General features: G+C 51.1%; 1 pseudogene; it reads right to left on the reverse strand.

The window, feature by feature from the left end:
• Positions 1-5,500: 5,500 nt before the first annotated feature.
• LOC138475077 (28S ribosomal RNA) lies at positions 5,501-10,295 on the reverse strand (annotated as a pseudogene).
• Between the last annotated feature and the right edge of the window lie 274 nt (positions 10,296-10,569).

Genomic DNA, 10,569 nt, shown 5'->3' on the forward strand with positions numbered 1-10,569 from the left:
CAGCACTTGCCATCTGAAATGCCTTCCCAGAGAACTGAGCCTAGTACCCGCATTGTTGATATTTAGGACAATTCTGCAAATGACAATTTTGAAGCAGGATCCATAGGCTTCAGAGGGATTATAGACGCACTCTCAAGCTTTGACCAGCTCGAGGTCTGCAGGACCTTTGGTTTTCATGTGCTTAAATCATCGGCCTGCTAATGGTTCTTGGTGCTGTTACCGGGATCGACCCACCTGTACATGCTGTGCTTCAGCCTCTTATGCTGCTGTGTAAATGGAAATGTATCAAAGTTCAGCCGGTCAGGACTGCTTTTTCCAATGGTCTCTGATACTTGAAGGACCACAACATGAAGCTTGTTGATTAAGCTTCCTACAGGTGCAGCCCTTTTCTCATTGAGATAGACATTTCCAGTGCTTTTGGTTGTGTTCAAATAAACAAGAGATACACAGATAAAGATTGCTTGAGCTCAGTAGACGTTTCAGGCCCTCTGCAATGCCTAACTTGAGATCCAGGTTAAGCCGATGACGGAGTCTTATGCAGCAAGAGCACTAAGGCCCTTTATTTTGAACGACAGCTCCTATGAAGGCTTCGCAGCTGGTAAAGCAATGATAACACCCAAAGAACCTTGTGGTGAAACTTGGCCACCGTTGTCATGTCGGTACATCATGTTCATGGTCACGTGTCACCACTGAGAGACTTCACAACAAAGAGCTGATTAGAGGCTCCCCCCCTTACTCTCACTTTTCACAGCACATGACAAGTTAGCACTCAGCGGAGGATCAGACCATTATGCCGATAAGGTGATAGGCCCTGTAGGTCCCCTTTATTTCACCAGCTGTGTCGCATTTGGCCCAGTTTAAAAATCCAACATGCTGGCAGAACTGGGAAAGTGGGTCCTCACTGACGCACCTGTGTGTGTTGGTCTTGTGTACACATCCTCCATTTTGGAATACTCTTCGCCTTTGGAACTTCTTCTGGGTCTTTTGTAATGCTTCCCATTGCCTTGCCATTAGAATAAACCATTGCCTGCTTTGCTGTTTCATCTGCAGCCTTGAAATCACTAACGTCTTCGACGACTTTGAAGGGCAGACTGTGCTGAAGACCCTTCTTGACGACTCCATCTTGTTTGCCCTTGGGCATCATCGTGGCTCGTTACTTTAAACATCAGATGCCTTAGTTGGTTGGGCTAAGTGTTTAATTGGCCAACCGGGAGAGTGACTGTTGCCAACCGGGAGACATGGTCTGTCAAGTCAAGTGGTTAGAGTGAGAAGCAAATGAGGTATGAGATTCTGAGAGCAGTATGTTGAGGGGTGTTATTTTTTATGTGATTAGTTGTTTCCTGGTCGAGGACCCGGGAAGGGTATTTCTGGTTGTTATGGTTGCTGCTCTGGATGGTACATAGATTGAATTCTAACAGATGTTTTGAGACTGTTTCATGGAAGCGGCTGTGTGTGCTGAAGAAGGTGGCTTTATTGGTCTGGAGAGGCCGGTAGGTCAGGCTGAAGGTGGTGGCTGTATATGCTCAGGCAGTGGAGACAAGAGGAGGAGGCTCTTTGAGGGTGGATGTCCGTCATGACTTGCGGATGACGGCGGGTCCCTTCTTGTGCATCCTATGCAATCTCTGTGCTGTGTTTAGGAATGAGGGTCTCGATATGTGTTGTGGCCGGGGAGAATTAGGCCTCAATGATGAAGTGGATGTTAAGATTACGTGGTGATGGTGTCGATGATGCCTGCGGAGTGTGTGTTATTGAGCAAAAGCTTTCGTGATTGTTTGGTGAGCAGTGCCAAGTGGGATGCGGATGAGATTTTGAGTTGTGTGGGTGCGTGTTAGGTGTTTGCACGCTTGGGTGGGGATGGAGATAGGAGTGCATGTATCCCTCCATTTTCAGGGATCCTCAAAACATACCTGTTTCCCCACACATAAACCCGCCCTCCATCGCCCACTGCTGCAACATGTCTATCCAAATCGTTCTATCCAAGCCTGAAAACCTTCTGTACCTTCTGTTTCACCTCCCACCTTTTTAACCTTTGACCCTTGTAAGGTGCCCTAAGATCCTCTGGTTATGGCTAGCGTTGATTTGTCTACTCCACGTATGTTGGAATAATTTTTCAGGCGGTTGCCAGGCCCAAACAGGCACAAAGGGGGGCGGGGGCGGGGGTCCTTGCCTTCCATGCTGTGAGTGCATGACTGATAGGTGTGTGACCCAAAGGAGCCTGGAATAAGGAGGCAATGGCCAGTGGACTCAACCAATAAGAGCGCCTCTCATCCTCCATCTGCCTATTGGTCCACTCTCATCATCCATCCGCCTATTGGTAGGGTGACCAGACGTCCCGGTTTTCCGGGGACAGTCCCGTAAAATCGACCTCTGTCCCGGGTCCTCGGAGTTTTTTAATTTTATAAACCCCGTCCTAGGATAGGAAGGGTGGGTGGCTACGATCCCGTTTTCGAAATCCCAAAATTGGGCCTGGCACGACTCTTCCTGTGCAAATCAGGGTGTGAATGCTTTTCACGCCCCCGTTTCCTCCCCCTCCCGGCCGCTCTCCTCCAATGAGAGGAGTGTGCCTGTGAGCAATCCCTCTTCTCCACTCCCCCCGCAACAGGCCAGCAACATAAAAGTAGGACTACAGCGGCTCCTGTTGTCATTGTTAGCAGGCACTCCTCAGAAACGCATTGCAGACTGCAACTCTTGTGATGCATTTGTTTCGTAAAAACTACAGGACTGGTGGTCAAGCTTTGCTAGCGACATGCTCAACATGGGATCAAATTTTACGTTCGTACATGTTTTGCGTAATTCAACGTAACTGTGGCAATATTTGTGTGGCATGATAGGGATTGTTGGATCCCTGTCCCCAGCCGCTGCGCTGGCGGGAAACAGGGAAGAGCAGGCCCGCGTAGGTGGGCCTCGCTGCACGGCTCCGGCAGGAGCAGTAAGGACACGGACACACGTAGTGTTGCTGTCACTGCCCCGGAACTGCCTCCGCGGAGCGGGAGCGGGGCTTTTATTAGGACGTCTTGCGTCACCACGTAGCGGGACGCAAGGCGGATATAACAGGGATCATTATAAAAAAAACTCCACCTTTGCAATGCCCTGCTACATTCCTGAAATACTCCATGTCTAGGGAAAAAAAACAGACATAATCCTTTATTAGGTGTGGTAATGTAGCTCAGAGAGTTAAGCGCTCGCCTCAGGCATATGTGTTTCACCTGTAGTCACAGGATTGAATCCAGTCAGGACTTACTCAGTCTTCCTTCCTTCTGAGGTTAATGGAATTGGGTAATAATGCTGCCTATTATTACAGCGCTATGAAGCAGAAAATCCATCATGTAGCGCTGTATAAAAAATAAAAAAAACAATGTTATCAAATGGTCTTGGGCACATCCAGGACTGGGTAAAGGTGTTCTTGATGATATGGGGTAAGGCTTCCTTTAACTTATTCATATAGAGCGCCTGGGGACCAATTCCGTTGGTGACGGTGCGCTATATAAATACCTTTAACATAACATAACATAACATAACATAACATTCCTTCTGCAGCACGGGTGAAGTCGGCCATGGTGTGGTCTGCTTAGCGAGTGACAGAGGCATCCTGGAATGCAAGGAGGGGGCAGGGAAGCGTGAATGCTGTCTGCAACATATGGTAGCCCCTGGCTACGTCACTAGCCATCACAACAGGAACATTCGCCTCAGCCCTTTGGCTGCATTTCTCTCAATACTGGATGGATCGGCTTTAAAATCGAAAGAAAGATGGCGACTGCGCCCCCAGCTCCCTGTCATGGGAGGGCTGATCGAATGCAGGAGCACCCGTCTCAGAAGGGTGGGGGTCACCTCTGCTCTGATGTGCATTCCCGGACCTGCCCAGCAGAGGCCTCAGGGTGGGCAGGGCCCGTCTGACTTACGTCGCTAAACCCGGCGGGTTGTACAGCTGACTGGGGCTAATGACAGAGGCATTACTCTCTCTCCCTGCCTGCGGTCCTGGGGGCCGAGCTCCCGCACGTGTTCCCAGCCCTGCGGGTTGGCTATGTGGCCTTCCCCAGTTGAAAGCATCGCTGGGGGTGATGGAGGCTTCTGTGGCACGACATGTCGTGATTTCAGAGACATAGCGGCCAAGTTGTCGAGTTCCACGAGGGACTTTTCCGCAGTGTATGCTGGGACTTGCAGGCCCATTCTTACAATGGGAAAAACGAAACTACAAGCTCCCACCCGGGGCATGCTGTGTCTGCAGCTGGGCAGTATGGTGGGCAACCCACGTCGGGGGCTGGTGCCCGAGGGCGGGGCCACCACCACAGATGTCCGGTGCCCTGTCTGGATCGTGTTAGAGATTTTGCCTCACAAGGACGCCGGCCGGGACACCTCCCAAGGCACGCAGTGAGAACTGCTGGGCAGGTCAGTGGCTGACCCGCCCCACGGCTGGCATCTGAGGGCGGGCCAGCACCCCGGCTGTCCAGGGCTCTGGCCTCGATGCCTTGCCCTATGGAGATAAATGGAACCCCTGCCGGGGAACGTTGAGACAGTCATGGCCGGCGGGGGTGGGGAGCACTCAGACTCGGGTCTTGTGTGGTGCTGCCCCAGAATGCCCCAGTTTGAAAGCTGTGGCCATGACCCAGAACTCGCCGTGACTGCCTTCTCCATGCCCGGGTGTCCAGCTGCTGTGCTTGGTGGTACTATATTTCTTCTTTGGTCTTCTAGGACTGGTCGGTAAAGGCCACATGCTCTGAGATGCCAACCCAGGGGTCCCAGACTGCCTTGCAGAGCCCTGGTAGCTCTTCCCCTTTTACTCCCGCCAGATCACAATTCCTGCCTGCCTAGGCCTCAGCTGCCAGGCTCTCTTAATCCTTGCCCTTTACTCAGGCTCATTGCGCTCCACCTTCACTGGGTCCCCCTTGCCACCTCAGGGGCTGGCTTGTCACCTAACTGGGGCACTGGCCCAGGTGCGGTGGAGACGTCTGCCACAGGAGGGCACTTTCCGTTGGCTATTATGGAGCCCAGCTGGAAACACATGTTGGGGTCAGCCAGACCAGCTGTGACTCGGAGCATCTGGTCCGACATACCCGGTCAGAGAGCCAGTGGGGCCCTGCTGACAAACCAGACAGCCAGCCTGACCCACTCTGACCAGATGCCCCGGCGGCCCTGAAGGCATCCCGCTGCTGTCTAGGGCGAAGCTTCCGGGGCCCTTGCTGGTGCCGTCCGGCGCTACAGCCATCCGCACCCAAGGCTCAGCCTCTCTTCCCTGCCTCCTGCAGCCAGGGTGCCTCACGGCTCCCCAGGCTGTGACCTGACAATTTTTGACACTGACTGAGGGAAGGACCTGGCCTCCCCAGGCTAGGTCCCGTCACTCTTTGAGGCTGGCTCGAGGGGGATAAGGCCATCGGGTCTGCTAGGCTTGCTGCAAAGGGAGAGGAGATGCTCCCCGCCCACACCCCATGGTGCATCCAGCGAGGGTGGGAGGTTTCTGTATGCTTCGTGGAGCAGCAGGATGGAGACCCTTTCCCACCGCTTGACAAAAGCTTAGCTCAGAGGATGACTTTCAATAGATTGCAGCGAGGTAGCTGCTCTGCTACTTACGAAACCCTGACCCAGAATCAGGTCGTCTGCGAATGATTTAGCACCGGGTTCCCCGTGAACATATGGTGCAGTACAGGCGAAAAAAGTGGCCCCTTCTGTCCACAGCCGAGTTCTGAGGTGAGCGGCTTTAGGCACCCACAGAGACTGGCTATCCTGGGCCAACGGAGGCTCTGCAGCACAGCAGTATCATTACGGTTTAGGGGGGATTCTGACTTAGAGACGTTCAGTCAAAATCCCTCAGATGGTAGCTCCTCCCCATTGGCTCCTCAGCCAAGCACACACACCAAATGTCTGAACCTGTGGTTCTTCTAGTACTGAGCAGGATTATTATTGCAACAACGTATCATCAGTAGGGTAACACTAGCCTGTCTCGCGATGGCCTAAAGCCAGCTAACGTTCCCTATTAGTGTGTGAACAATCCAACGCTTGGCGAATTCTGCTTCACATTAATGGGAAGTGCCAACTTCGAAGGATCAAAAAGCGACGTCGCTATGAACGCTTGGATGCCACAAGCCAGGTATGTGGTAACTTTTCTGACACCTCCTGCTTGAGACCCAAAAACTCAGAAGGATCATGAGTCGCCCCCTTTCACAGTGTGTATTCATACTGAACATCGAGATCAAGCAAGCATTTGCCCTTCTGCTCCACAGGAGGTTTCTGTCCTCCCTGAGCTCACAATAGGATAACTGCATTATCGCTTGACAGGTGTAGCGCCCCAGTCAAACCCCCGCCACCAGCCACTGTCCTGGGAGTGGGTCATGCCTGGTGGGGCCCGGGCACTTGGAGCCAGAGGCGAGAGCCCCACACGGCTCACACCCATCACTGAGTATGTGAAAAAATGACAAGAGTAGTGATATTTCACCGGCGGCCTGAGGGCCTCTCATTTATCCTACACCTTCGCAGTGGCTGAATAGAGTCAGCTAAACAGGGTTTTCTCTCTCCGCTGATTCTGCCAAGCCTGTTGTGGTTTTGCTACATAGTAGGTAGGGACAGTGGGAATCTCGTTCATCCATTCATGCGCGTCACTATTTAGATGACGAGGCATTTGGCTACTTAAGGGAGTCATAGTTACTCCTGCCGTTTATGAACACTTCGTGGAATTTCTTACTTTGACATTTATTGCACTGGGCAAAAATACCATTGTGTGAATGACCGCTGCGGACCTTCGCAATGCTTTTCTTTAATTAAACAGTTGGATTTCACTGGTCTGCGCCAGTTCTAAGTCAGCTGCTAGGCATCGGCTGAGGAAGAATGCTGGCCCTGAATACCAGGAGGAAAATGGAGAGAGGTGACCACTGCAGCTGGCATGATCCACAGGAAGATAACACAACAAATATGGTCAAGCCAATGTTAATTTCATCTGACTGTTTTTTTTAGGCTTATCAAAAGCAAGAACACATTACATAGACCCTAGTCTCAACTTTACATAATTTAAATTGGTGTCAATTTGTAGCACAATCAATTAAAGCATCCTCTATTTATGAAAATATGTATTTGTTGATTTGAAAAATACACAATGATAAAATAAATAACAAACCAATGACAAACAAAACATTTTCTGACATAGAAGTTTCAATCTGCCGTAACAGGTATCAATTTTTCTGTGTTAAAAGCAATTTCCCATTACCTCGACACACTTCCAATTGTATACAGCACAACTCTACCAATCACACATGCAAACAACACATCTCATACACTGCATTCATACTAATCCATCCAACAAGTGAAAAAATAATGCAAGTCCGAAGAATTAGAACTTATGCCGGTTTCCTGCACTGTTCGAATGTGCCAGCAATAATTGAAACCTATTTACAGTTTTACCAGCAGTCTGTGCCGTGTGAACAGTTCCCAGGCAAAATACAGGGCTGACTGGTGTGGTGTTCAAATTATTCAGAAACACAGGCTCAGAGCAAACGCTGCACCCGTGGTGGTACCATGTTGTTGAGAGTATAATTGATCTGAAAACTAAAAATAAATTCTGACACAGAGCAATTTGAAGTAACTGCAAGACACACTTTAAGGGGATAGGATGTGGACCTGGACGGCTGTCGAGTCTCTGTCCTACTATGTTGCACACCTCTCTTTGTGGGATGTTGGTATATATTGCTGATATGTCAAGCGTAACCAAAAGGTTGTTTGCATTATCAAACGACAACCCCTCAAATGCATTAATGACTGCCATCATATCTTTCAAAAAGGCAGGAGAATCTTGTGCTAGCTCATGACTCACATGTTCGAAGTACTGACCACAAGGCTCCAATACTGATATACACAAAGGTACTATTGGTCTCTGGGGCGGATTGAGGGGGTCTTTGTGAATTTTAGGTAGAGCAAAAATGGCTGGTAGACAGCAATCATGTGGAGTCAAAAACCTAGTTTCTTCTGGAGTCAGAAAGCCTTCTTCAAGGAAGCACATGGCTCATGTCCAGAGTCTGCACCGCCCCCGGGGGCGAGATGCACGCCCCAGTCCCACTTTGCATCCCAGCCTGACCGATCCAGCTCTTAGAGAAAATCCTCATCCAGAAGGAATGGATATGACTTGTTGACTTCCCTTTCCTACATTGTTTCAACATGCCAGAGGCTGTTCACCTTGGAGACCTGCTGTGGATATGGGTACGGGTGCCCAGTGCAAGATTTACACCATCTCGCCCAGATTTTCAAGGACCAGCGAGAGCTCACCAGACACCACCGGAACCACGTTTTCCAAAGCTCGGGCCCCACTCTCGGGGCGAACCCATTCCAGGGTGACCTGTCCTTTACAAACAAAAGAGAACTCTCCCCGGGGCTCCCGCCGGCTTCTACAGGATCATTTGTGTTACCCCACTGGATTCCACAACACAAGGGTGCCTGTCTCTGCCTTAGGGGATATGAACCTGACTCACTTTCATTCAGCTGAGGCCAACAGAGGTCATCCCCCGTCCCTTCCGAACGATGCTCGCTGATCTCTTGGGACCGACTGACCCATGTTCAACTGCTTTTCACGTGGAACCCTTCTCCACTTCTGCCTTCAAAATTCTTGTTTGAATATTTGCTACTACCACCAAGATCTGCACCTGCAGTGGTTCAACCTGGGCCCTCGCCCCAGGCTTCTGTGCACACTGCAGCAGCTCTCCTTGATGTTGCGGCTTAGCCCTTGTGGCTCTCAGCGACAGCCAGGAAGGCCCCCCCGATGTGCAAGCGCCATCCATTTTCAGGGCTAGTTGATTTGGCAGGTGAGTTTTTACACACTCGTTAGTGGATTCTGATTTCAATGAACACCCACTTGCTGTCTGCATCTACCAATGTCTTTTCTGGGGTCTTATGAGTGTTGGCATCGGCCGCCTTAACCCGGTGTTCAGTTCATACTGCAGCACCAGTTCTACTTATCAAACATGGCCCACTGGGGGCATTTGATGCCCAACTCCACGCCAATGAGCCGAGCTTCTTACCCATTTAAATTCTGGAAGTAGGATGAGATTGTTTCATTCCCAAGACCTATAATCATTTTCTTTACCAGATGAAACTAGGGTTTCTAATTGCAGCTATCTGAGGGATACTTCGGAGGCATCCAGTTACTAGTTGGCTTGATTAGTCTTTCACCCCTATATCCAGGTCAGACCACTGATTTGCACATCAGGACTGCTACAGGCCTCCACCAGTTTCCTTTGGCTTCACTCTGCCTAGGCATAGTTCACCGTCTTTTGGGTCCTATCACACACACTCATAATCCACCTCCTAGACAGAGCAGGTGAGACAAGCCGTTGGTGCACCCACCACAATGTTATCCCACCTCAACCAGGGCATGCCGGCCCTCATCTTTATTACGCCACAGGGTTTTGTTCAGCCCGTCGATTTGTGCACTTGTTAGACTTCTTGGTCTGTGTTTCAAGACAGGTTGGGTGGGTAACCAACATCACTGCAGACACCTGGAGCTCTTGGTGGGACTCCTGCCTGGCAAAGTGACGCGGTTGGGGTGAACTGAGGACAGTCCAACCCAGTCAACAGTCACACCGAGAGCAGGGGCCCCATCTCTTGCCGGTGCCCCTGTGACCACTGAGAGGGAACAGGATGGTTGCCGGGGGAGGGAGTGGCAGAAGTCAATCTCCCTCGGTCCCACAGACATGGCTAAAGTGCTGCCAGGGGCCTGTAACACTCTCCACCCGAGTGGAGAACCATCTGTTCCCAGGGCCTTCCCAGCCGCCCCAGAGCCGGTTGTGGTGCATTGCCATGGAGGAAAGGCACCCTGCGAAGGCTGGGTACTCTCGGCTGGTGGACCCTTCACAGGATCCACCGTTCTGCGGGACCAACCTGCATGCTGTGTTGAATCCCCCAGGCAGACTGCACAGTCTCCACCCATTTACCTCTCGACAGTTTCATGCCCTCTTGAACTCTCTCTTGGTACTTGTTGGCTATCACCGTATTTAGTCTTAGATGGAGTTTATCACCTACTTTGGGCTGCATTCCCCAATAACTGCACTCCGGGAAGACCTAATGCCGGCATGCTGGGGGCCACTACTGGCCTATCACCATCTGCGCCATGAGCCTCGATCAGAAAGACTTGGGCCCCCTAAGCGACGCCGGGGAGCCGGTCTTCTGTACACCACATTTTCCATGTCCACTGCCAGATAGGGATTTAGCGTTGGGCTCTTCCCTCTTCATCCATCATTACTGAGGGAATCTTGGTTAGATTATTTTCCTCCACTTAGTAATAAGCTTAGATTCAGCGTGTCATCCCATCTGATCTAAGTTCCAAGTCGGGAGCCGAAGCTCGAGCAGCTGGCCTTGAGGCCCAGGGCATGTTGGAGAGTGAGCTGTCCGAATCTGTGCTAAGGACCACCTGGGCAGCAGTTGCCTGCCAGATGCGAACACAAGGCCTGCACTCCAGGGCTGTCCATGCAGGTTACAATGGGACACCATGGTCAGCCACATGCGACACAACCAGCTGTCCCAGGGGAGATGCGACAGGTTTTAGGCTGCTGGCACCACCGACATCTGACCCTTCCAATACCATGAGGCGGAAACAGA

Source organism: Ambystoma mexicanum, chromosome 8, assembly GCF_040938575.1.
Source record: "Ambystoma mexicanum isolate Mex_15411 chromosome 8, UKY_AmexF1_1, whole genome shotgun sequence".
Classification (NCBI taxonomy): Eukaryota; Metazoa; Chordata; class Amphibia; order Caudata; family Ambystomatidae; genus Ambystoma; species Ambystoma mexicanum.